Here is a 26,657-nt window from a genome sequence, read left to right as displayed (position 1 = left end):
AAAAATCGAAGGGCAATGATATTAAACCTTAAAAAAATCACATTTTGCTCAGTAAATTACACTCTTTTAGCTGATACATGAAAATAGCTGAACAACCCGATGATTTAATGATTTTAATGTTTGAAATAACAATTTTTAGCTCAACTTCAAACACTTGTAATTCCCTCGGTCTTGATCCGATTTTGATTCAATAAGTTTTATTTTGAAGGGAAAATCACTTTTTTTTTTTAGTTGATTTTCAAGACTTGCAAAAAGTACAACCAATTTCTCAATCGAGATAAAACATATTGCAGGAAAGCCAAAAAACATGTATTTATAATTTCATTTCTACCATACAATCTTGTGAAACAGTTCGGAACGATCTATAACCAACAGCTTATGGGAAATTTATTCTACTTTTCAGATTTTCGTGTCCCGTTTTGCACATCGTTGCTCATCGGGAGATAATTTGATAATAGAAACTATGGAGACGTATGGTTGTAAAACATTGAGCTTCGTATCTTCAAACAAAATAAGTGACTGGGAAGTCTCAAGCATTTTTAGATAAACTTGTAAACCACTTTCAGTACTACAAGAAATGAGGATAAATTGATTTAATGGGAAAAAATATATCGTCTTTTATATTTCCAATGGCGTTAAAATAAACTACCGTACGAACTCATATTTTTCCTTAAAAGACCTTTTTATTGGTCGTAGAATTATCTTGGATTGGTCAAACGGCTTGAAAGCTAAAAATTTTCCAAAATAAAATAAATTGAAATATGTCGAATTTTTGGACCACCCTAATTCATAAGGAGTACCCGAAGTACCAAGCTTAGCTTAGCTTAGTTCTGACTGTACATATCAATGGTTGCTACTCCGTGATGGGTCCGAGCCACTCAAGATGCACAATTAATCAACTGAAAGAAAGACTGGGAGTGGTAATTCCTTCTCACTGTGTATCATTCAATGACCCGATATTTTATAGACCAATAACAGACGGCGATGCGAGAGTACTTTTTTCGTCGCTGTTTTTTGTGCATCTTGATTAACTGACTCTAGAACAAACAACAAATTTCGATAATGAAATCATACTTAGCTTGCTTAAAACGTCCTAGTCCCTTCTTTTTCTACTGTTACGGTAACCAGCAACTATGTAACTTTGAAACTCACTGAATATACTAATTTTATTTGAGGGAAAAGAGCATAAATTAGTTAATCTTTACGTAGAGATAAAACACGCACAACACTCAGCGAGCCTTGTTGCCAGTCTTCCCATAAAGAGTACCCGAAGAAGCAAACAAAATAAAAAGAGTAAAGTTTTTCGCAGAAGAACAAATAAGGGAACCACCCCTATATTCATCTCAGCACCTATATTCTTATCATAGCTTTTGTTTCGCTCTCAACTTCCGACTACTCGACTGAATCAAGAGATAAAATTAAAACTACTTTTACTTTGAAAAAAAAAGTAGAATTTTACAGTAAATTGGACAAATAAGAGCAATGAGATGAACATAAGTGTTAAGATGAATATAAGAGCGGTTCCTCTATTGTAATTTTAAGCATTATCGGAGCAAAAAAAATCTGATCATAAAAAAGGCCTAACGGCACTTTAGGTGCTGTACATTGCAATTTTCAACCTTTTATAATATCAGAAATGAGTTCACCACCCCAAAATTGTAATAATCTGTCATTTCCAGTCATTTAAAAAAGACTTCATTCGACATTCATTTGGCAGTTCTTGCTTTCGACTTGTGCAAGCAGTGTGAACGCTACCATACAAACAGGTTCAACAAAGTATGTCGTACGGTAAATCGGTCTGAACGTACCTTAAGCAGTTAGAGAACAGATTTATCTTCAAAATGCAAGATACCTAGTTTGTGCCAATTATGCATGTGGTTGCTGAGTAATGAGAGTTTGAATGTCATTTTTCGATGTAAAAACTGATTTCTGTCCGCGGGGATAGGGTTACGCGAAGCATATAAATATCAGAGTCTTATTTATAATAAGGGTCCCGCAAAGATGAAACCAAAGGAACCAAATCAGTGTCAAACGAGGGTACCAATCGAGCAATGTAAATAAACAAGGTGATAATGTTAGGAGTGGATAAAAAGTGTTGTAATTGAGCGTAATAAAGAATATGTGTTTTTCCGAAGTTTTACTTACACATTTCAATCCAACATTAAACCTGTACACTGGTTCACTCAAATTTAACAAAACATTACCGGTGTAATCTTTCAAATCTGTGTACCTTGTGAAGAATTTCGAAAAATGATATTCGCTTATGCATGGTGAAAAACAGAACTGTATAGTTCTTGGCAACAAACGGCACAAAAACTGTGTTGCCGAAATGTTAGATTTTCTCTTTGCGCGACTTTATATACACTTTGACATGATAAACAGGCTTCGAAATGGTCAAGGTAGAAACACTTTTCACTGCGATAATCGTTTTCTTGTTCCTCTGACGGTGACAAGGCTCGCTGTCTGAATACATTCATGAACAAACATGTCAAACAGGTGCTCGCCACCACGACGTTTTTTTTCCTCGAACGTATTTTTACATTTACGAGCAAAAGCCTACTGTGACGCACGCTAAAGAAGCAAAATCAAATAAAAGTGTTGACCGTTTACAAGCCTGATAATATAACAAGCCTTACAACATTTGAGTTCATTTTTTTACTGTATCAAGAAGTTTAATTTGCGATCAGGAAAACTAAGAAAATCTATATTATTTTCAGAAAATCTGTAATCTGTATATGCAGATATCTGTATGGAAAATACGTAAATACAGATAAAACTGCACATGTGACATCACTGGTTGGACTAAGTACACCAGCGCGAGTGGGAGAATGTGAAATTAATTTTCCATTCGAAAAATACCGATAACCAGCACATCGCACAAACAAAAGCGTGCTTCACAAAGTTCCGCAAAGAGCAACTTTGTGTAGAGGAACAATTTACTTTCTCTTTGTGTAGGGTGTTCTCAATCACCTGTGCACTCAGCGTAACAAAGAAAGTTGAAGAGGTTGTTTATAAGACACGACCGCAGTGGTAACGTCAAATACGACAGCCTGTCTTATGTCAATGTCTTTCTTGGAATAGGTTTGGGAATACACTCAATTGGGGTTAATTAATTTAATGGTCTCTTTGTTCCAGATGACGTTTACCTCTGTAGCCGGCACCGCGGTTTCACTTGCTGTCGTATCCAAAACAAGAATGAAATTGAATTGTTTTGTGGCTGTCTTTTGTATCAAGTTGCACTAAGATATCTTAACCCTTTATAAGGCAGTGGCAACTAAATTGCCACCAACAAAATACATTTTTTTCGCTGCACTAAGAATATTATTTTTAAATTTCGCTTAACCAAAGACTTCTAAAGGTGTCTTAGAACACCTTAGTTTTTTCTAGAACTGCTAGAAGTGTGCAATATTCATTTTAGCTTCATTTTTATGTAAACAAACCAAGATTTTAGAACGTCGTTCTGAAATTTCTTCTTAATTTGGTGAAAATCCAACAAACTGGTAAGTTTTTCACCAGAAACTTTCTATTTAGGATCTACTGTGTTAGATTATGCAGTTGTTCTGTTAAAATACATGGTGTATATGACGACAAATTTCAAATTTCTTCCTAAAATTTTGTTCAGAATACCACTTGAACAATTCTTTACTTTGATCTTTACCATGCAAGATGAATGAAGTCCTATTGTTACAATCTAGTTACTATGATGTTTCATTTTTTATTATTACAAAAAAGGAAGCTTACAATGCAGCTGCAAAAAAATGTTTCCATCGTTTTGAGGGTTAACGGGCAGTGGCAAGTATATTGCCACCAACGTTTGTACGGTTAACGGGCAGTGGCAACTATATTGCCACCATCATTGTGGGGTTAACGGGCAGTGGCAACTATATTGCCACCAATGTTTTTGGGGTTAACGGGCAGTGGCAACTATATTGCCACCAATTTTTTCAATTGATTCAATAGTGAATTGTTAAACAAAAGTACAGATGTGTTGTTCCTCCTGTAAGGAATACGTTTTACTTAAGTTTATGTCCATTGCTTGCGTAGTTTCCACGGCTTTATAAAGGGTTAATTTAGGCAGTGGCTGCGAAGAGGCTATAGACAAGGGCAAATAGTGCATTCTCCATCTATGATATAACAGTAAATAACAATTTTCTGCATTTTATGATAGCGTAGATAATTTTACAAATGATTGCTGCAATTAATAAGACTTGCGCGAAAAATTATGTGATTCAGGCTCACTAGCTCAGAAATTCTTCAGATAAACTTTAAGGTTAATTGTGTTTGTCAATGCCATTTATTGACAAGTGAATATTTTTTCAACGTGGCAAATTTTTTGTTAAGGTTTGGATGATTTACAGTGATAAATAAATTATACATGAGGTGATTTATTAGCAATTATGTATATACGAAAATTTCAATCGCTATACTGCTAGCCACACACGCTATATAGCAAGCCACACATGCTATAAACTATATAGCATATATAGCAAGCCACGCACGCTAGCCGCACGTTATATAGCAAGCCACAAACGCTATATAGCAAGCCACACAAGCTATAGACATGCACATACACACACGCTATACAGCTAGCCACGCACGCTATATAGCAAGCCACACACTCTAGCCACACGCTCTATAGAAAGCCACACACGATTTATAGCAAGCCACGTACGCTAAATAGCAAGCCACACAAGCTATAGACATGCACAGACACGCTAGACATGCAAACGCTATATAGCAAGCCACGCCCTCTAGCCACACGCTCTATAGAAAGCCACATACGCTAGCCACACGCGATTTATAGCAAGCCACGCACGTTAAATAGCAAGCCACACAAGCTATAGACATGCACAGACACGCTAGACATGCACACGCTATATAGCACACCACGCACGCTATATAGCAAGCCACACGTGCTATAAACATGCACACACGCGCTACAGACATGCATACACGCCATAAACATACACACACGTTATATAACAAGCCACACACGCTAGCCACACACCTTATATATCAGGGACACACGCTACAAATATCTACACACGTTATGTGCACACACCCTATATATACATACGCTGGATGATGGTGGCTTTTCGAACCACCTGGCGGTAAGTCTCTTTCAGTTTCGGGTTGTATTCATCCAACGATATCTGAATCGGATTACCGCTGGTGGGGTCCAACTCAGATCGAAGGGAAGCCGAAAAAGAGGTAAGAACTGCAGTTAACCACTACCACCGCCGCTGTTGCCCAATGCTGATCCACTTCGCCTACTGTCATCGGTGTTGATGTCCGATGCTGCTGCCTGCTGCTAGTAAACTGATTTGCTTGAGGAGAAACAGTCTCTTATATAGCCCGAAGAGTGCATTTCCGGCTAACTAGGTACTCCATTCTGTCGTCCTTTTTAGGGAAAGGCAGCAAGCGACCAATCAAAAGTCGGCATTTGCGTTTCCACAATGTTCAATAATTTTCAATATTACAGTAGTTTGAACAATCAGATTACAATTTTCTGCATTTGGACGGGTGCTTAAATGATTTTCCAATCGATTGCTGCAAAAATGACAGAAATCGGTTGGAAACTGACTGGGTTTAAAACGTTTGAAATTGGACAATTTTTGTGACACTCTCGATGTTTTCGGTTTTGAAATTGGATCCCTGTATTGAAATTGGGTCCCTTTAATTGTTGCCGTAAGACGTATTCTACGTCAAAAGTCAAAGCAACAAAGAGAAGAGTACACGACTTGAAAACAGAGCAGCGGGTCAGAACTTCACTTTTCTCTTTTTTCCTCTGAGGAGAAACCATCCCTGCTTGCATTGTTTTATTCGACTTTCACCCAACCCAACACTAATAAAATAGCTTTCTTAAAATAATGATCCTGGAAAATAGCCGAAGATGGTCCTTTGTCTGCTTATATGAGTATTACCGGAACGGAAATAATATAAATGGGCCGTAAATCGAGCCATTTTAAATCTTGTCAGGGCCACTATATTATTTCCAGAGATTTACACTTAGTGTTGGTAAGAAGTTATCTACATTATCTACATCTACATTCAAAGAATTCGTGATCACTCCCGATTGCAACAATACAAGTGTTGCAACGAAAAGCTCCATGTAGTTTAACGTCAGCCTTGCGGTCGTGGCTTTGCACTCAACCCTTCTGTTATTTAAATTAAAAATTAGACGGCATGCAGAATTCTCAGGAGGGATCGTCCATCCCATTGTTGGATGCCGCTGTCGTTGCCACTACCGTTCATAAATTATGTATAAACGAGAAAATATTAAGCATTAAATTTGTCCCTAAAAGAAAAATTCGTTGTTTGATTTAATATCGAATACGATGCTGATCGCATCTTTGTGCTATTTACAACAGTGAGAATGAGGCACGTTGAGAGAAAGCTGTTGGTCCGCTGAAAATTTATCGGCCGACAGATTTTGATTGCCAACATCTCCGTTTGTGTGTTGCCAAAATACGGCAAAAATATTGACTGAAGGAAATGCTGGCCAACGCACACTATCACAGGGAGTGACATTGCTCCTGTTACCGCTGCTGATACCCACTGCAGCTACTGCTACTGGTAACTGCTTTATTTTGGCTGCTACCTAATTAGGACCGTCCACGCGGTCATCCACTGGTAAACTGATTGGTTTTGTATGGTTATTTCGTTTCAATATATTTTCAATATCAAGGTTCAAACCCCTTTAACGATTATCTATCATCCCAGTTGGCGCGTACGAAAGCATACATAAGAGATGATAATAACGAAGAGTCATATGTATATTCCAGTGAAACCTATAAAAGCTGATATAATTGATTAGTCAGCCTCTCTTTTCTGGCGGCAACTTGTTACAAGTATTTCTGATATTATTATAGCGTCGACGAGAAAAAGTGGGTATATTTGAAGCGTAAAGTAAAAGTGCAGTGACAGTCCTCGGAGCGATTTTTAGACTTTGGCAGTGCCAAGGAATCGCCATTATTCTCGTTTCGCTTTGTTGAAGCCGGTCTTTTACGACGCCATTTCGGTGATGTTTTTGTCTGATAAGTGTTCGAATCGAAGCGGCACGTTTTTTCCGCTATTTTCTGCAGTGAAATAGTTGATCGTGGGTTCTGGCTACTTGGTACGTAGTAGCACCCGATTTTACTTCTAGTCGTCCATACCAGGACAGGAAGAATTCTACAATGCCAAGTATCGTCAGTGAGGCGGTGCGGTAACAGGACAAGTGTTTATTCGTCGTTTTCCAATTATGTGGAACATTTTGAGTATTTTTTTTCGGCCATTCAATTATTGAGTAAAAAAAGAGCCGAGAAGATAATCGAAGACCGGGATCTTGCCTCTTCCAGAGTTCAAGCGATTGATGCGGATAATGTGAATTTGGTCGACCGAGGCTTAGACAGGACTGGCGTTATGATGTGTATCATAGGAATAGTAGATCGCGTAGTAGAATAGTAGTAGAAGAGATAGAAGTCAATCAGGTCAGGAGAATAGCTCTCCCAGTAGAGGAAGGTACGCCAACTTTATCGGTTATTTTTGCTAACAAAAAAGGCATGTACAAAATTACTGTTACCGATTGAAAAAAGCCAGAGGAGTGCGGTGAATTCCGTTGAAGACAAGAGAGAGCTTCCATGATTAATTCTTCAAGCGGCTGAGGCTTGGCTACGACACTAAAAGGAGTCAAAAGGTGATTATCCTTTTTCGATGATTAAATCCGTTAACCGAATCAGTGAACCTTGTTTTCATGATGTTGACATTGGTCTGTTAAAAAGGAGCGGCTAAGCCGTTTCCATAATTGGTAGAGTAGAATTTTTTAGCCTTTTTGGGAAATTGCCGGTGCAACCTTGCCAAAGGAAACTAGTAGTTTATCGTTGCTTTTTTTTGGTATTTATAAGGTGCAGGTTACGCTCAATACAGGTCGCCAGTTTGTTCTTTCGATGGGAAGAGATTGGCTGGATACATTTTGTGATTAGTGGAGACAAAGCTTGGGTGGAACTTTTTCCATAAATGACGTTACTATTAGCGAGGAAAAAACATTGAAAATTATCAAAGCCCAATATGAGAATATTTTTGATGCAGACTTTTCTTCACCCATCGTTGGGTTTGAAGAAGATTCAGAACTACGGGAAGACAAAACAATTTTCAAAATGTACATCATCGATTGAAAGATATATTACTGATATTATTAGACAGCATGGGAAAGGACGGAATTATCGTCAATAAAACTAAATTATGGGCTTCTCCAGTAGAAGTGGTGGACGATAGGACGATATTTTGAGACTGGTAATCGATTGTAAGAAGTCAATGAACAGAGTTCTAGTAGCTGATACTTACCCTTTGCCATCAGTCCAGGATTTGTTTGCATTTCTCGCTGGCTGTCAGGTTTTCTGTTCCTTAGATTTAGCCAATGCTTACACACAGTTGAACCTTTCTGAAAATTCGAGAAAATTCGTTGTGTTAGCACTATTGACGGTTTTTTACACATATAACCTCAAGGAGCTTTCTCATGAGCAGCTGTTTTTTAACAGATTATAGAAACTATTTTGAAAAGACTAAAATTTGTATATGTTCATTTGGACGACGTATTAATAGCTGGTGAAAATGTTGATGAATGTCGTGAATAATTGATGGGAGTTGAACTGCTTGTCAGCTGCGAATATTAAATCGAACTTTAGTAGACGCAAATTTTTTGTGCCAAGATTACCATATTTAGGGCACATAATTACAGACTAGGAGCAATTATAGAATCCTGAGAAAGTAACTACTATTTGAAATGCCAAAATTCCTTCAAATGCCACACAACAAAAAGCTTTTATGGGTTTGCTGAACTATAACGGTAAATTTATCAGGAATTTTTCTTAAACCTTAGGTCTCCTTTACAAGCTGTTGAAAAAATACCTAGGTTCCTGTGGTCCCCGTGGTTCTGTGGTTAGCAATGTCGGTCGGCTAGCTCTCCAACACGGTTGTGATATCGGGTTCGATTCCCGATCGAGTCGGGGATCTTTTCGAGCTGGAAATTCTCTCGACTCAGCACTGGGGCACGGTGTATCGTTGTACTTATCCTACACATGCAAAATGTGCCAAAAACAATATCGATAACGAATTCTCTCAACTAATCTAGTTGATCGAGACCGCTATTAGCCCCAAGGCTAAGCGTGCGATATTGTTTTTTTGTTTCCTGTGGAATACCCTACATGATGAAGCATTTCTCAGGTGTAAAACTCAGTTGTTGGATGCAGGTTTTTTAGTCTTGTAGGGGAACTGCTCCATTATTCATCTCAGCCCATATATTCATCTCATACCACATGAGAACACAACTGAAAACAGGAAAAAACGCATATTTTCTTCTTAAACCAATCTGCTAATCCATGGAATGGATACTTCTTAGTTCACTTTAGATTCATTATAAAGTATAATCTTCAAAAACTCACTTAAAAGCACTAAATTTGATATTATAGTCGGGCATCTGCACTCGAAAACTCATTTAATTCAATCGCATTTCTCAGAAAACAAAATCCGCTCATTATACGGCTACAACGGGACTCGTTTAGTAGCCAACCAAAATTTTTTACATCACTAGCGGACCAGTTTTTATTTTAATCACTAAATAAAATCACTCACTACACTAAGAATACTTGATTCTTTGGAATCTTCACCTCAAATTACCTAAAACAAGCTTGAATTAGTGGAAATATATGAGATGAATTTCTACAATTCCTAAATTTCAACTTTAGTATCTGTTTTCACGGCGTTGAAGAAAATTAAAAGTTGCCAAATCTGTTTCTGTTAATACGCAAAAATCATACTGAAAATGTTGAATTATTCCGACATAATTGACATAAATTTACAGCACTGTAGTGGCTACCTAGGTTTTTGCACGTAAACTACTACAGCGGATATCTAGGTAATCTACAATGTAAATAAATGGCACGATTACTTCAAGTGTTTTTGCACTTGACTCAATTCGTCAAATCGCACTGTAAATTGAAGTGATTTAGTGTTGATTTCACAATGATTAACACTTTCCAACGAAATGATCTTGCGTTGAAAACTATTCAATGGAAATCACCATCATATTATAATGAGTATCTCTTGTATTTGCACCACTGTTTAAATCAATTGAATTATAGCTGCAATTCCAATTGACAAACGTCAAAAACATAAAACGAAACAAACATAGTGACGGTGATGAAAGCCGCAAGCAGCACGTTTTCCCCACAGAATAACAAATTGTTTGAAAGTAAGTTTTATTGAATCTTTGATATTGAAATAACAATGAAACAATTCTTTTACAGATCCTGAAATCGATTGCACCGACACGGTGACAGAGATCATTTTGTATTTAAATTGAAAATCTAAAAAAAAAAATAAAATTGAAAAATATTAAATAAACAGAAATCCGTGCATTCTTCGTAAATATCGGCTTAATGAGATGAATAATGGAGCAGTTCTCCTGCGATTTTAAACAACCTTTCGTTGTTTGTGCAGATGCTTTTGCCTATGGTTTAGGTGGAGTAATTTCTCGCGTTATTGATGGGGTGGAGAAACCTTTTGGCTTTGCATCGTTTTCTTTTAATTCAGCTGGAAAAACCTACCCAATGGGGCACTAGTAATAGTTTCGAAAATAAAAAAAATCCATATTTTTGTATGGACAAAAATTTGTTGTATACTTAGTCCATAAGCTCCCTTGGGGATTTTGGGTAAATTGGGTAGAAATACGATTTCCGTTACCAGTTGAAACCTGGTGTAAGGTACGTGATGGATTTATCAATTTATGACTGTGAAATTTTGTACAGGTCTTCGGAAAAAATGTCTAACACAAATTTCTGCTCAAGATTCCCTTTGAATATAGAAGTTCCCAAATACTATGAAGTTCCGGGAGTCAACAGTTTGAATCGTTCTCAAGCCCTACCTGTTGGATTCACGATGGTCGCTAAGGCAACAAAGACGGACACATTATTACAAAAAATAACTGATTATATTTAGAATGGACGGCCAGACTGGGTAGACAAACAATTAAAAGACATTTACTCGCAACATCATGATCTGGAACTTTAGGGTGGTTGCTTATTGTTTCAAGGAAGGATTGTAATTCCCAGTTCATTACAACAGTTCTTCTTAAGGTGAAACGGTGTTGAAGCCACAAACGGCCAACTTCGAGCCATCACTTAGAATTTTCTTTACCGCAGCATGAAAAGCAAAGTGAAATTATATAAATCTGCATTGTTTCCAGAAAATCTGTACTCTGTATATACAGATATCTGCAAAACGTTATAAATCTGTATAAACACAGATAAATCTGTATGTGTGGCATCGCTGGGGAAAGCAATCATTCAACGACCAATCAGATAAATTGAAATCTGTGTTTCAACAATGACCATCTTCAATAGTATAGTTGCTTGCACAATTATCAGGCCTTATAATCTTCGAGACGTTATAGTGTCGTTTAGAAACAGGTAACACAAGCTGTTGGGTGTTGCATATTGCTGAAGGAAAAAAAAAAATTCAGTACGTTCTGCGGCATGGAGGTGAAGTAAAATTTATGACCGTTTCAACCTATAAAATGAAGTGTAATGAATGAACGAGAAAATATAAACTTTTCAATTAGCTATTTAATTCATCTTCAAAAGAACAGTTTGTTGTTTAATTTAATACCGGATATGATGCTGCCTGCATCTTTGCGCTATCACTGACAATGCGATTCTTCTGATAACACAGTTTAAACCTGTTTTCACACTGAAGATTTGACGTCTCCTATATTTTTAACGCCAGCATTCCAGAACGTAAGTGTGCTGTCAAAGAGGCATCTTTTCATTAGAGGAAGTGCCAGTGATGTATCTACTACTGATATTGCCCGCTTTCGCGCAAAGGCAGCTTTTTACTAGAGGAAGTGCCGCTGCACCAGCTGACCCTGTTACTGTCGTTGCTGATGACCACTTCTGTTGCTGTCCGCTGCCACTGCTGCTGCTGCTGCTGCTAAGTAAGGACTGTCCTGCCGTGATATGACATTGTGACGTAGATCCAAGTGATCAGTTTTTCAGTACGGCCAAAAAACGAATGATTTTCTCGCCACTTTTGAATTGAAATGGGTGCCTACGTCACTTTGTTTTTTTTTTGATTTTATACAACGTACGAATAAGTAACAACGGAAAGGGAGATACCAATAGATAGGGCTTCAAATAATGAACAAATTGGCATGAAAAACCCATATTTGAAAAAATGGCTTTTACGTCACTTTGTCATCTCACGGCAGTGTCGTAGTCGCTTTCCAGGACTAATATGACTAGTTTAGGCTGAGGCAGGCTTTTATATATGTCAACTAGTGCATTTTCGATTTACTAGGTCTAAAATTCTGTCAAGCGTGGTCAAAAAAGTAAGCATTAAGCGATTAAGGTCGAGTTTTGCATTTAGACAAGCTTTGACAATTTTCAATAGTACAATTGTTCAAATAATCAAATTTTCAATTTACTGCATTTGGGATGATGCATAAAAGATTTTCCAATCGATTGCTGCAAAAACGGAGGAGATCCATTGGAAACTAACCGATTATTAGCATTTGGAATTTGACATATATTTTACATTTTCCGTTTTTAGATTCTCATTTTACATCCCTATATAGTCGTAGTTCTACTTCAAAAATTGTCCTGAAGGTATTCGTTTCTCACCTGTGAAGTGTGGCACCCCAGTACGAAGCTGCTTAAGGCTCTAATACACTCTTTGGCCAAGCGTCAAATATTTGTCACTTTTTGACAGATTAAAATTTGGTCAAAGATAATTGTTTGTCTCTCTCCAAGTTTTACATGGGGCAAACACGGACAAACAACAACCACGATGTCAAATAAATTTGACCATTATGTCAGAAGGTCAAATATTCGACCATTAGACAAAGATTGTAATACAGGCTTTAGCATTACCGCAAAAATAAAACCGACGTAAATCCGTGAGGTCATTCATAACTACAACCCTTTGCATACATCTCGATTGAACAGTGTTTCACTTTCCCATCCGTTCTAGTTGTAAATAATCCGCTGTCAAACCCATCATGAACACCAATGAGTATAAAAGAGAGGTGAGGAGAAAACCTACTAACACTTGCACGCGCCCCTCTGCTTGCCCCCTTCTGCCCAGAGATGATGCCAAATAGTGACGTAGCTATTTGAGTTTGCCATTGAGTTCGTCTAGTTGTTTACATTTGAAGCATTTACTAATACTAGGAAAATGCACTCTCCTCCTCACCTCTCTTTTATGCTCATTGCATGAACACACCGTTTCATTCGATTCATTCGTTCATTTTCTCATCACGTTTGCCGACACAAACAACAAGACACGGCGGCCCGATGAAGCTCGCTCCTCCATACAGCGAAGTCGGATTGAATGAATCCTGTGTGCGTTTTATTTGGGGGGTTTCGACACGGGAGACTCGATCGAATTCATTCATTCTGTGTTGTCACTGACACCGCAACGGGTGTACGAACGACGGTATTTTTCAGTCCAGGCTAGCTGTCAGCCATCGAACCAAAGGAAGAGGTGCAAAAATCGCGATAATAAACTCGGAATTTTGATTTGCATTTTCGCTGGGAAGGTCGGAAGCAGTGATATTATACGATTAAACGGATTAGTACAAAACAGTAGCGAGGTGTTACCGGGAGTTTTCGCGAAAAGTCCAATCTGCACTTTGGAAGGAAGTTGGGAAAATTAGTTGAAAAATTGTGAAATCGTGAAAGTGTTTTTTTTTCTCGTTTGATTAGTGCGAATTGTATTCCAATTTTGAGAACACTGAAAACTGCTGGATACTGAACGGAAGATTAGTTATGCGGTATTGGATAGGTAAATAGTTCATTTTTTTCCACATTTCGGTAGATCTTCACAGAAACCTTACCCACAAGTGCAACGCTTATGTATATTCATGCGAATTCAATAGCTAGGAATTGATTTTTGCTTGTGTTTTTTCGGGTACGGTGTGAAGTAGTGGTGACTTAACGTTTTGGCAACGGTATGCAGTATAGATAGGCTATTATAGCGATATAATTATTTTTTTCCTCTGTCACACTGACTAGCGAATCTAGGAAACTGTATAAATGCACCGTAAATGCTCCTGTTTGGGTTTGGGTTGCCCCACGAGAAATAAGCTGCATGAAAACGAGGAATATTAATTATAACCGAGGTGAATAGAAAGATTTAACATTAGCTTACGGGTGTATACCCTAAGGTTCCCTAGTTCAATTTAAATTGCATTGAGAAATTCATACTTTCTCATTTTGTGGGCTTACGACACTGCGGATACGGGTACTGTGAAAGGGTTACCTATAATATCAACTGAAAATGAAAATACCAATTCGGTCCCGATACAGGTATCCAGGCTGCTCCAACTCTCAACGGAGTAACGAAATATGAAATCGTTTTGTCCTTTTTGTCAGGGCCTACGTAGTCCCCATTTTTGTTTCAGTTGTGCGGAAAAACAGTCTCGCTGCGGTTTTGGAATGTCCGTGGTGAACGGGGGATCAAATATAAAGGTTAAATAGTTTATAGCTACATTATCAAGAGCTAGAGAAAGAGAACCAGATGACGGGGATATCTTGTGAAATCCAAAAATCGTTACCCGATACCATGTTGTAATGTAGTATGGCAGGTTATTTTTGATTAAAATGCATGACCATGCTTTTTCGGATTGCGAATGATGTCCAGACACTAAGAACTGTTATAAGACGCAACTGAAAAATTCTATCGAAGGATCTTTCGGTTCTTTTACTGAAAGCGAACTTGGAAACTATTTATAACATTTATTTCTTCAACGAATTTATGTTTTTTGCATTATTCGACTTAAAAGGAAATACTATTTGTTACATAATGTAGTTTGTTTGATTCTACATTTCTTTTATTATTAATTATCACCAATTGTTAATTAGTTTTTATTCTATTTGCTATCTTAAACTTTCAATTAAACAATTTTTGATGTGAAATGTCTAACTAAACCTCAACAATTTTGAAAATGTTGAAATAAATTTGTTTGTCAAAACCTTTAACCACAGAAAAACAGACGTGACGCTAATTTTGAAATTTTGCTAAGTGGGCAATAATGCCGCTAGTGTCGCTATAAGCAAGCGTGCACATTCATTATTAAAGCCAAAAACCATCAGTAATGCCGCTTGTATTGATTTGAGCAAGCGTGCACACCCATTAGCAAAGACAAAAGTAAGTTAGTAGGCAATAAGCCCACATGGTGGCGCATGAGTGTAACGTTTCGAATAAGGACGAAGATTTTTCAGGATTTTTGTTCGAAAAGGCACGTCTGTTTGTCTGTGCTTTAAATAATAATAAAAAAATAATTTTCTTTTCTGCACTTTTTAACAAAAGTTCCTTTTTAACTTTGACGCTTTGGAAATTCTTAACTATTTTGATATGTTCACTATCGAAAACAGAAGATTCCTCCATAAAAACCTTTATTTGACCATTTTTATCATTCATGACACATACTGCCTTTTTTTTTATTCTCGCTTATTTTCCGTCGGTCTAGTTCCGCCACTGCTGTGGCCAATCACCGACGCCCAGGGAGGCGACTCCACACCCAGGACCCTAACTCACGACCCGTTTATTAACGGACCGGCGCCAACGGCTTTACTTCCTCATGCGATGGAAGGCGTGATCCCAGAGATTTTTCGCCTCAGAAAATCTCCCGGTGTCGGCTAGGATTGAATCTAGACCAGTTGGGTTGGTTGTGAGTGGATCACGCCACCTCACAACCATCGACACCTATGTCGGCGGTGGGATTCGAACCCAGGCGTCGAGCGTGGTTGGCGGAGACGTTACCAACCACACTAGGCCCCCGCTCTGACACATACTGCCTTTTCACATAATATTTTTGATATGTGAAATACATTTTGACAATATTTTTGACGTTGAATAACGTCTTTCTTTAGTAGGGTGGCATTCCAAAAAATCGAGAATGGAGTGAAAAGACAGAATGAAAGATTTCAAACGCTTACTATTTTAGTCATTGACATCTCGTCGACTAGTAAACAAATTATTCTAGTTTATGAAATCATTTTTTCATAGTACAGTGGTTAAAATTTAGAGAAAATTTGATTATAATTCAACCAATCGCGTAACCGCAATGTTGCAATTCATGCCGACACTAAAGCTTACAAACGATTTGACTTTGTAACCGATTTGTAGTTGCTGTTGTTGCTTTGTTCGCTGATGGCTGATTTACTGGAAACCGAATCGACCAGTTGCAAGCAGACTTGCCAGTGCCACAGCACAGCAGGCGATGATTTCATGTTTGTATGTTTTTTGCTGCACCAGACGCATCGGCCGGCAAAGCGGACGGTTCTTTCTAGAGCAGCAGATAGCGGGCGGTGGCAAATATTTGTCACTTATAAAAAAGCACGCCATCGAATTGAATTTCTCATTCGTTTCTAAATCCGAGAAATCCAAGTAATAATTAGTAATTTCTAAATCCGAGTAATAAAACACGTAAACTCTGAAATCTGCGTGAAAAACGAAAAAAAATGATAATCGCGTATAAACCCGAACATGTGAAATGTGATGTGAGCTGAATAATTTTGAAAAAGACTAAAGAGTAGAATCACGATGAAAATCAGGAAAAATTCATGAATATTCGGGACTTTGAATTTGGAAAAAATCTGGACTTTGAATTTGAAAACTTGAAACCCAAGCGAAAGAACTGTCATCTTCTGGAGTAGGGCATAAACAAAAACGCTTACAAAAACCGCAAAACAAAATTCATTTCACACAATCCATTCAGCCCCCAGAATAAATCTTCCAACTAAAGTCCCGCGATAAAGCAGAAGTACTCCTGCATCCGTAGTACTTATTTAGGTACTCAACCATGCATTTGTTAATGCCAAATACGCGTTATTCAACGTCAGTTATTCAACTTGGATACAACCTTCTGCTTTTCAAAATTTTTTCTATTTTCACTGATATTTAATTTTCTCACCTATTTTACATTTGTGATATATTTGATATTTCATATGTTCGACATTTTTAAAATTTTTGACAATTTTGACACTTGTAGAAATCAGCCTGTTTTACATGTTTAACAGTTTTGCCATATTTATATTTTTGGTATTAAATAAAATCAAACCCAAATCGACTTCGATGCCTACTGCGATAAATCGGATTTTTTTGGCACAGCTTTGTCGCGTAACAGAAAATATGTAGGAGCAGGCAATGACAGCAAAAATAGTTATTTATTGTTGTCTGTTCAATATAGTTGTTGCAGTGTTGTGCCGCTACCGATTTCTCCGGGCGTCAGATACAATACGAGCCGCTCGGCTGTGGATGTGCTTGTTTGTTACGCTACATACCTACAACGAGAACGACCGATGGCAACGACGACGGCAATATGCCAAGGAAAGGCGCGGTGAGCTCTATAAATATCCTCGAGGGCAGGGAATCGGCACAGATGTGAAGGCACTGCACGCTACCAACCGGAACAAACGAAAAAAGGCCATCCAGTGGTACATGAGAAGCGTTAAAGCACTCTCCGCGGTCTACGGGTGGAGCAATTCTTCTAAATCATAAATGAACCAAGTGAATGCGGCATGCCGGAGGTGGGAAAAGCCATCCCAACAAAGGGACTGGATTTGAGTGGAGTTGATTTTGATGACACCCCGGCACGGCACGGACAATGGAGGATGATGATGATGTGTGGGCACACTCTGTCATGGCTGCCTGCCTGCCGGTATCGGACTAATTCAATTAGAACGACGAAACGCTTCACGGCAAGGACGAACGGAGGATGATGATGATAAGCGCCGCCATACGTGTGTCGCGGAGTCCATTTCTTGTGGCGATAAGCGCAACCATAATGGCTTGTATAGTTTGTTTCATTCTTATCTGGTCCGTTCCAGTTATGTGTTGATTTGCACATCGGTAGTGCCGTGATTGTGCTGAAATGGCATCTCTACACGGTCCGTGTGTATAAACCATTCCGGAGGTAATAATAACAATGCCATTCGAGTGTCTTGGCTTGTTATTTTCAAAATGTGACAAGCAATAAGCTTGCTATAATTACTTTTTATTTATCGCATAATGTTATATGTTCGGATATTAAATTTATTGATTCTAATATGCAAATTAAATTGCAAGCTCTCTCAAGGCAACCAAAAAACAACTACAGCCTCTATCTTTGGTGAAGGTGAGCGTGGCATTGGTGGCATCCATCATTTGACAAATGCCGAATGCTAATTCCAAGTTTATGGTCACAAAATAGAGAGTCGTGACATAGCGAAGCAAAAACTATCAATGATCGATAAAACTAAACATGTTCAACCAACGTAGAGTGAGATTAGTTTTTGTTCAACATGGAACAAACGTGGTTTAAGCGTACTAAACAAACGCTTTAATCACTTTCGCACACGTCTCTTCGAACAAACATTTGGAGGAACCAAATTGGGTTAAATTGACGTTCAAAATGCCGCCGCGACGGAATCTGGTGCGCATTCTTCTCGTTTTTCGCTGTGTTCAACATAAAACCTGCCGATCTGGGCCAGAGGACCCCGTTATGCTGTGCGGAGAGCATGGAGAACGTTCCAGATGCTGCGTCGAAAGTGGAATGATCGGTAAAGCCGGTTTGCAAAAAAAAGTAACAGTGCTGAGCTGTTTGTTAGTGGCAATTTCTTCGCCAACTGTACGATACACGTAAACTTCTCTTCGAAATGCTGGTGAACTTGTTGGCCTAGATTCAGAATGTGCTGTCTCGGCGATTTCCACAACCGTTTTGACATGGAGCGTAAAATGGTCCTAAGCTTTGCTTCCGTCGTAACACTTTTCATCTGCGCAATTTTTTACCCCTTTTCTTTCGCTCGTAAAAGTTAATTTCAGCATTAGTCCACACTGAAATTAATCTTTTAGTCAAGTTTACAAATTTTGCCCATCTAAATTGTTCCTGTTGGGTGGTCTGCATCGGATTACAAATTAACCTTGTTACTTCTATAATATTTGCTATGAAGTCTGATTTTGTAGCACTCTGTTAGACTAACTTTCATACAACCCACAAAAGCTGGTTTTGAAATGAATCATTATGCCGTGATAAATAAAGCATATAACAGGTTGTTTCCTTGAAGAAGGTACACCTGAAAAGTTAGTAAAATCTGCTTGTTTTAGCCTTTACTCGATAAAGTCCTAAAATGCTGGGTATATTCAGTACAGTAAAGTTTGTCGCCTTGTAAGTTTACGGACATTTTTTTCAAGATTTTCTCACAGGTTTGTCTTATGTGGTATACCTTTTTTTAGTCTAGGTACTCGTGACAGACACATGACTATTGATCAGACACATCACTATAGATGGAAGACGTTGTCATATCACATTCTTTCTCTCAATTTGGCACTGCATTTCGTATGAATATATTTCTTCGATAGGATTTGCGAAAGGCTTTATAGTTCCTTTTCATAAGGCTCTTATTCTGCGCTGTACATTTTAGTATACTGATTTCTTAAAGAAAATCTTCTACGGTTTAACATTCGAATCCGCAGAGGCGACAAATTTCGTCATCTGACTGACCAATTTGTTTCAGATCATGCTTGCTTGGACAATGTTCTGTAATAGTCGTGCAATTGTCCTTAGCTCCTTTTTCTTCAAACTAAGCAGTTATTGGCTTTTTGACACGCTTGGTTTTGTAAAGCGTTTCGACTGGCGTCTGGACGCTTTATAAAAACAAGCTTCCCTTATGATCAAAACAAGTTGCTTAAGATTCCGACAAAAATCGTTGTAATCCTCAATTGCAACGATTAGCTCACTTTATAGTCAGTAAGATAGTTTTAAGTTTATTTTAAGTTTCGTTTTATTCCTTTTTTTTTCTTGAGAAGTAGGTTTAATAATTTTCCTACAATTACATTATCTTAACTGCGAAAGCTAACAACATTCAATAATACTAAAAAGCGTACAAATATATATAATAGTGTTGAAATGTCACCATTTGTGGCAGAACACACAATACTAATTCTGAATAGATATTTTAGTACATAAATAAATCATTACAAACTCCCCCCCTTATAAAAAAAAAGTTGCTTAAGATCATTTGTAACTGTATTGCGGGCAAATTTTGATAGAGGCGCGTATTTTTTGTATGAAAAGCGGAAACTATACATGGACTTGTTTGGAATTCAGCCCCTTCCCACTTTCAGTGGCTGCCTTCCCATTTATAATACGTTTTTAATTAATTCTAGTGTGCACGGAACATACATTTCAAGTTTAGTAAATATCGGTCACGGCGTTCGGAGGTATCGTAGAACATGTATATATGTACGTACATACAGCGGTTCTAAGATAATCTTTTTTTTCTCTTTTGCTTCAATTTATTCTGCCTTGCAGAAATTGGTCACCAGCCAAAAAAAAAAGACGCGTATATTTTCTTTGGCTATCAGGGTGTTCAGGCTTAAAATAGGGTGACAATATATTTAATTTTGTTTATTTTTTCTCGAGGGACCAAATAATTTTTAAAACTTTCCAAATCGCTTGGTCACAACAAAACTCTAAATAAGACGGTTTTTCGAAACTCAACAAAAATGCGTGTCGGTTGACTTGGCGGTTCATCGAAGCTAAAGACGAGTTTGTAGCATATTGTGTCAAGTAAATTCCCTCCTGCAGCATTATTCTCGGTCGCAAAGCTCATGTGAATCTAATCTGTCATCATGTAGAATCTAATCTGTGACAGAAAATCGGGTGCATCAAATTCACTAGTCAGCAACTTGGAGATGAAAAGGACCTGAGACACTTGCCTCCTTCTCAGTAATGTAAAAGCAAAGCCTTGGTGCTACATTCCGTATCGGAACCTGATCTTCTGTTTATTACAGCGGTTCTCAACCTTTTTTGTTCGCGTACCCCTTGGCGATATTTTCCAAATCAATTGTACAAATTTGGAATTTTCTCGCAGCGTGGGAGAGGGAAGTGGGGAATCATGCTGCGGTAGTCTAGTTTTGATTTAAAATTGAACTATGGCTTGTTCGATTGATACAGTCATGTTTTAAGAGCAAGCTTGATAAACAAATAATACTAAAAAAAAAATTGCTTTGACCGTCATTACTGATTTTTCTTTCGCGTACCCCAGGTTAAGAACCGCTGGTTTATTATATAAAGACTTCGCAGCCAACTGTTAGTGTATAGACTGTTCCGAAAATTATAAATACATCTTCTTTCTTGAATAAACAAAAATATCGGATTTTTCGGGTCATTTTATTCTGGAATATAGATAATAAGTGTTTTCTTTCCAGTTTCAATTCAAGTTGGGATTATTTTTCGTAGGATACGCGAGTTCTCTAACTTTTCTCTTAACACTACTCATAAGCTTTTGCACAGTGTGTTCTCCGACCATTTCTACCACTTTAAGCCAATCTTTTTTTAAATTTTTCAACATTGTCTGCTGGTTTGACATTTTTCCTCAGCTTTGCCTTGGTCAAAGCCCAAAGAGTTTCAATAGGGCGAATTTCAGGGCAGTTTGGAGGATTCATCTCCTTTTGGACACATGTGACATTGTTTGTTTTATACCACCCTAGTGCATCCTTAGAGTAATGGCAGGAAGCAAGACCGGGCCAAAAGATTGGAGGATTGTTATGCTGCTTAACCATGGGTAACAATCTTTTCTGCAAACACTCTTTCACGTGAATTTTACCATTCATTGTGTCATTCGTAATAAATGGACGAGATATTTTCCCACATTCACAAATGGCCTGCCAAACCATTACCTTCTTGCCGAACTTTTCGGTGTAAATGGCTTTCACTGGTCCAGGGACATCCTTTCCCTTCGGTGATGTATAAAATTGCGGTCCTGGCAGAGTCTTAAAGTTCAGTTTTATGTAGGTTTCGTCATCCATGATAACACACCCCATTTTTTTGGTCAGAAGTTTGTCATAAAGCTTCCGAGCTCTCGGTTTCACAGATTCAGCTTGTTTTGGATTTCGTTTTGGCTGCTTCTGCTTTCGACGGGTCTGCAGACCCATTCTTCTCTTGGCACGCATAACGTTACTCGCCGAGGTTCCAAGCTTTCTCGCCACTTCTCGTACTGATACTGAAGGATGCCGCTTGTAGTATTCCTTAACCTTTTTGTCCATTGTGGGATCAACAGGCCCGGGTTTCCTACCACGTCATGGGGCATCAGTAAATGTGCACTCTTCACAATACTTTCGCAATGTGGTTTGAACTGCTCCGACATCTATACCTTCTTCTCTGGCTAATTTTCTTATAGAAAGACCAGTCACGGTGCCCCATTTGTGCACAATTCGCTTTCTTTGCTCGGGAGAAAGGCCACGCATTTTCAAAATTTCGTACTAAATGTTAGAAAAAATGACAGCATCTGTTTCTTTTGAATGTAAACAACAGGACGCAGCCAACGTTTGGTTGAATACTGCACGTTATTTGAAATGACGGTTGATCGTAAGTGTATTTATAATTATCGGAACGGTATATACAGGACAATTGCCGGGCTAGCGCTACGATCCTACTGACACCAATAATCTCTCACGAACCGGGATTCAAACATACGACGACTGGCTTGTTAGGCCAGCATCGTACCTCGTGACTAGTTGGGAGAGTTCGTTCTAACGTGTTAGCCCAATAATCAACAGCGATCTTCATACGGTGTTGAATATACGGTGTTAATATTGTTTAATATTGAAGCTGTCTTAGCGCATATCGGACGAATTTTCGTTGCACGCTTTCGAGCCTATTTGTACACACTGCCTCGTGAGGATACTGAACAACACTTGTGATTTCCAGTGTGGAACGAACGATCGATCAGTATAGCGCTTCAAAACAGAGTGGATCGGTAAAATTTCTCGCTATCTTGAAAATGAATCCAAGACTCCGATTAGATTTGTCGATCGATGCCGACGTTTCGGCTTCAGCTCTTTCTAACTTCACTCCAAAAATTTCGTTTTCGAAATGAATTACATCTCTTATTCGACAGTAGCTGATAACACAACATGTCTCCATACTTAAATACAAACAATTGTTCATATAGCAGCTGCCTGCACTCACTGCAATCCTCGATACACCTAACTATTAAATAAGTTTTCAAGTCGTCTGCAAAAAAACAGTCTTCCACCTAGGTAGAGTAGCATTGCTGCGTCTTTTATATATAAGCTGAATAGCAATGGCCCAAGATTACTCCCTTGAGATACAGCAGAGCTATTTATGAACAACTGGAACAGCCGTTACCAAGCTGTACGAATAGTGATTGATAGTGATAGTGATAGTGAATAGTGATCAATCACTCCGTGATTGATCCGAACCAGTAAAATTGCACAGTGAATCAACTGAATGGGGTTGGGAGTGACCGACCATTCTCATTGTACAAGTTTGAGTGACTCAATACTTTGAAAGATCAATAACGACGCCGGCCACGTCCTTGCGATTAGGTGGGAAAAGGAAAGGGGTATTAGTGTGACCCTTGCTATTTGGAGACCGTGGTAAACTCTGCATCTCCACAAAGGTCACAGGAAGGAGGTTTTTGTTAGTAGAGGTGGGCTCGTTGGATCAGGATTCACTTTGATAAGTGATGCGATCGTACATATAAATCCTACCCGTCTCTATTCAGCTATTTTCGGTTTATTCCATATTCAGCCGACTGACTAGAGGAGTGAGTTCCCATTAGCTTATTTATATAGTTACCAAGCTGTACGAATAGTTGCCTATTAACACAACCAACTTGTTCAACTTTTTCAGCAATGGCTAACACTGTAAGAGTTGCTCTCAGATTCGTATACATCGTGTCAACTTGAGCTGTTTTCCCTCATATTTTTCGTGCAAAAAATACAAAAACTACCAGATTAGTTTTCACGGAACGCGCCGAAAAAAAAAACCGTGCTGTACGGTGCTAATATAGTGTTGGCTGGCCGCAAATAGTGCGTCCTTGATGACGGTTTCGTACCATTCAATATGGATATTTCCGTACTCGGAATAATGCAAGAAATTAACAAGTGACCCCAGATAAAACCGTGTTAATCCTCTACCACGTATTCAGCTTAGCGGTGATGAAATCGAGGTAGTTGACAAGTGCGCGTACCTAGGTTCACTGGTGACTACCGAGAACGACATCAGCAGAGTAATTCGTCGAGGTCCTATGGCAGAAAACCGTGCCTTTTTTAAACCTCAAGAGGGCAGAGGCCACGAGTGCTATTATATTCAGCTATCAAATCCATTTCCAAAAACGTATTCTAGACCGCGAATCGCGATTATTTGACTGATTATGAAAAAGAAGTTGTTGAGCGACTTGTCGAATACTACGATGAATGTACGTCAATCGGTTGTAGAAACAATGAAAAAAATCGGACTAAGGAGACCTATTTACTGACTAAGGAGTCCGAGTGGCAGCAGGAGTCTGGCGTTCCTTCTTCCTTTTTGGACGAGAAATGCTTTCACTGTAGTTGGAGGAGTCTATCTGCCTCGGGCTCTTGACTACTTGATTCGGTTTCGTCTCCAAAGGGTTAATAGCGAAAAGCTGGCCTCTTCTCTATCGTGCCCATCTTTACGCAGCTTTATGAATCGTTTTCGCTCCGAGCCACACATTTTCCTAACGAGTTATCTGCCCATGAAGGGCCCCTTCGGCTTGCACCGACTTTTCATGACTTTTTTGTAGAAGCCCTGTGGTGGCATTCATCCGGAAATGTGTTTTTTAATTTTTTTTTCGAGATGAAAAGAGTGATGCAGAGAAACAATCCTTCACATTGAAATATACAGATAAGTTTGAACATGGTAAAAAGTTGCTTTTTGAACAACAAAACAAAATAGCGGATTTATTAACAATCCCATGGGTCCCCGTGACTCTGTGGTTAGCGATGTCGGTCGGCTAGCTCTCCCACACGGTTGTGATATCGGATTCGATTCCCGATCGTGTATCGTTGTACTTATCCTACACATACAAGATGTGCCAAAAACAATATCGATAACGAATTCTCTCAACTAATCTTGTTGATCGAGACCGCTATTAACCCCAAGGCTAAGCGTGCGATATTGTTGCATGGTAGGTAATCGCCAACAATAAACCGCGTGTACGTTTCCGGCCTTCCTTTTCACCTGTAGCACACAATAAAAATATTATCATACACTAAAGTCGCTTTTTACGCGGTTTTTTTACGCGGCTTTTTTTACGCGGATTCCGGAATTTACGCGGTTTTTTTTACGTGGATTCCGGAATTTACGCGGTTTTTTTTTTCACGCGGATTCCGGAATTCACGCGGTATTTTTTTTTGCCTGGATTTCGCTTCCCCTTTACTCGGAATGCAATATTAACGATGGTTTTTTTTCACGCGGATTCCGGAATTTACGCGTTTTTTTTACGCGGGTTCCGGAATTTACGCGTTTTTTTTACGCGGATTCTGGAATTTACGCGGTTTTTTTTTACGCGGATTCCGGAATTTACGCGGTTTTTACGCGGATTCCGGAATTTACGCGGTTTTTTTACACGGCACTTATCCCCCGCGTAAAAAGCTACTTTAGTGTAGTCGGAAAAGCCTTCTGCATATAATTTTGCACTTTGGTCGCAAGCATTCTAAAAATAATACAATAATGCAAAAAGTTGTTTATTCAAAAACGCTCTTTTTGCAATAAAAGCATTAAGAAATTAAACAAAAACTTTTTTAGACGTTGACTAACGTCTATATCGAAGTTAGGCGCCTGAATTTTAAAATCTATTCAACCAGGAAAAACCAGGGAAAAGTGGTCAGGTTTTGAGCGCTTATATTTCAGTCATTTACAATCAGGTTTTCGAGGTTTTGGCACCAATCGATCAGAAATTCTTTTACGGTTAAATTTATGTAACAAAAACAAACTGTTGTTTGAGATACACTATTGAAAAATTGGTAATAATTATCGATTGTCTAAATCATACCGCGCAGCCAATCACTACCTCTCTTCCCAAGCACAGTCGACACTAACGGATACAATCGATCTGACTTTGTTGTTATTGTTGTTGTCACTTTCTGTTTCCGATGCTTATTTACGTTCCTTGTCATTCCATTTTCTACTTAGCCCCTCCTTCTTTCTAACTAACTGACGAACTGGTATAAAAGGTACCGTTCGAACATTTCACCCCATCAGTTTCAGTACTAAACCGTACGGGTTACATACGGACGCTAGGTGTTAGCAGCTGAAAGGAGGAAAGACAAAATAGTACCTGTCATCTCGTGCCGGTTTCACCCGTTATGCTGGTGGCTGTTAGTAGTACATGGCTACTGTAAAATACTAAAATGGCTGGGATTCTGGACGGACTAACCAGTAAACAAGAATAATTGGCAACTGGCACCTTTTGGTGCCTCGAAGTTTTGTAAAAGTAACGTTGCAATTCCCTCTACTATTGGTCTATAAAACATCGGGTCATTGAATGATGCACAGTGAGGAGGAATGGCCACTCTCAGTCGTTTCTTCAGTTGATTCATTGTGCATCTTGAATGACTCGAACCCATCACGGAGTAGCAACCATTGATATGTACAGTCAGAACTAAGCTAAGACTAAGCTAAGAAGCGTTGCAATTCCCTCTACTATTTGTTTTAATGGAATATAAGAATACGGTAGTCAAAGTCATGCGGTCGTGTCTTGAATACCACCCTCCTACTATTTTCGAATAGTTGTGGTGGGAAAGTTGGATATTTTTATTATTATATTTTTATTATATGTTAGGTTGGAACTGGGAATAAAGAAATTTAC

General features: G+C 38.6%; 1 protein-coding gene across 2 annotated transcripts in view; it reads left to right on the top strand.

The window, feature by feature from the left end:
* Positions 1-7,484: 7,484 nt before the first annotated feature.
* Positions 7,485-26,657, top strand: part of LOC129726006 (E3 ubiquitin-protein ligase AMFR-like) — an 82,371-nt gene continuing 63,198 nt past the window's right edge. Inside the window, exon 1 of one of the 2 annotated variants that reach the window (XM_055682518.1) lies at positions 7,485-7,678. The gene's annotated coding sequence lies outside the window, so the exon portion shown is untranslated. Of the gene's footprint in view, positions 7,679-13,424; positions 13,819-26,657 lie in introns of those variants that run through there. The other variant, XM_055682517.1, reaches the window with a different exon arrangement.

This window comes from Wyeomyia smithii, chromosome 2 (genome assembly GCF_029784165.1).
Source record: "Wyeomyia smithii strain HCP4-BCI-WySm-NY-G18 chromosome 2, ASM2978416v1, whole genome shotgun sequence".
NCBI lineage: Eukaryota > Metazoa > Arthropoda > Insecta > Diptera > Culicidae > Wyeomyia > Wyeomyia smithii.
The sequence above is the reverse complement of the archived record's forward strand: the minus strand, read 5'-3'. Positions and strand labels throughout refer to the sequence as shown.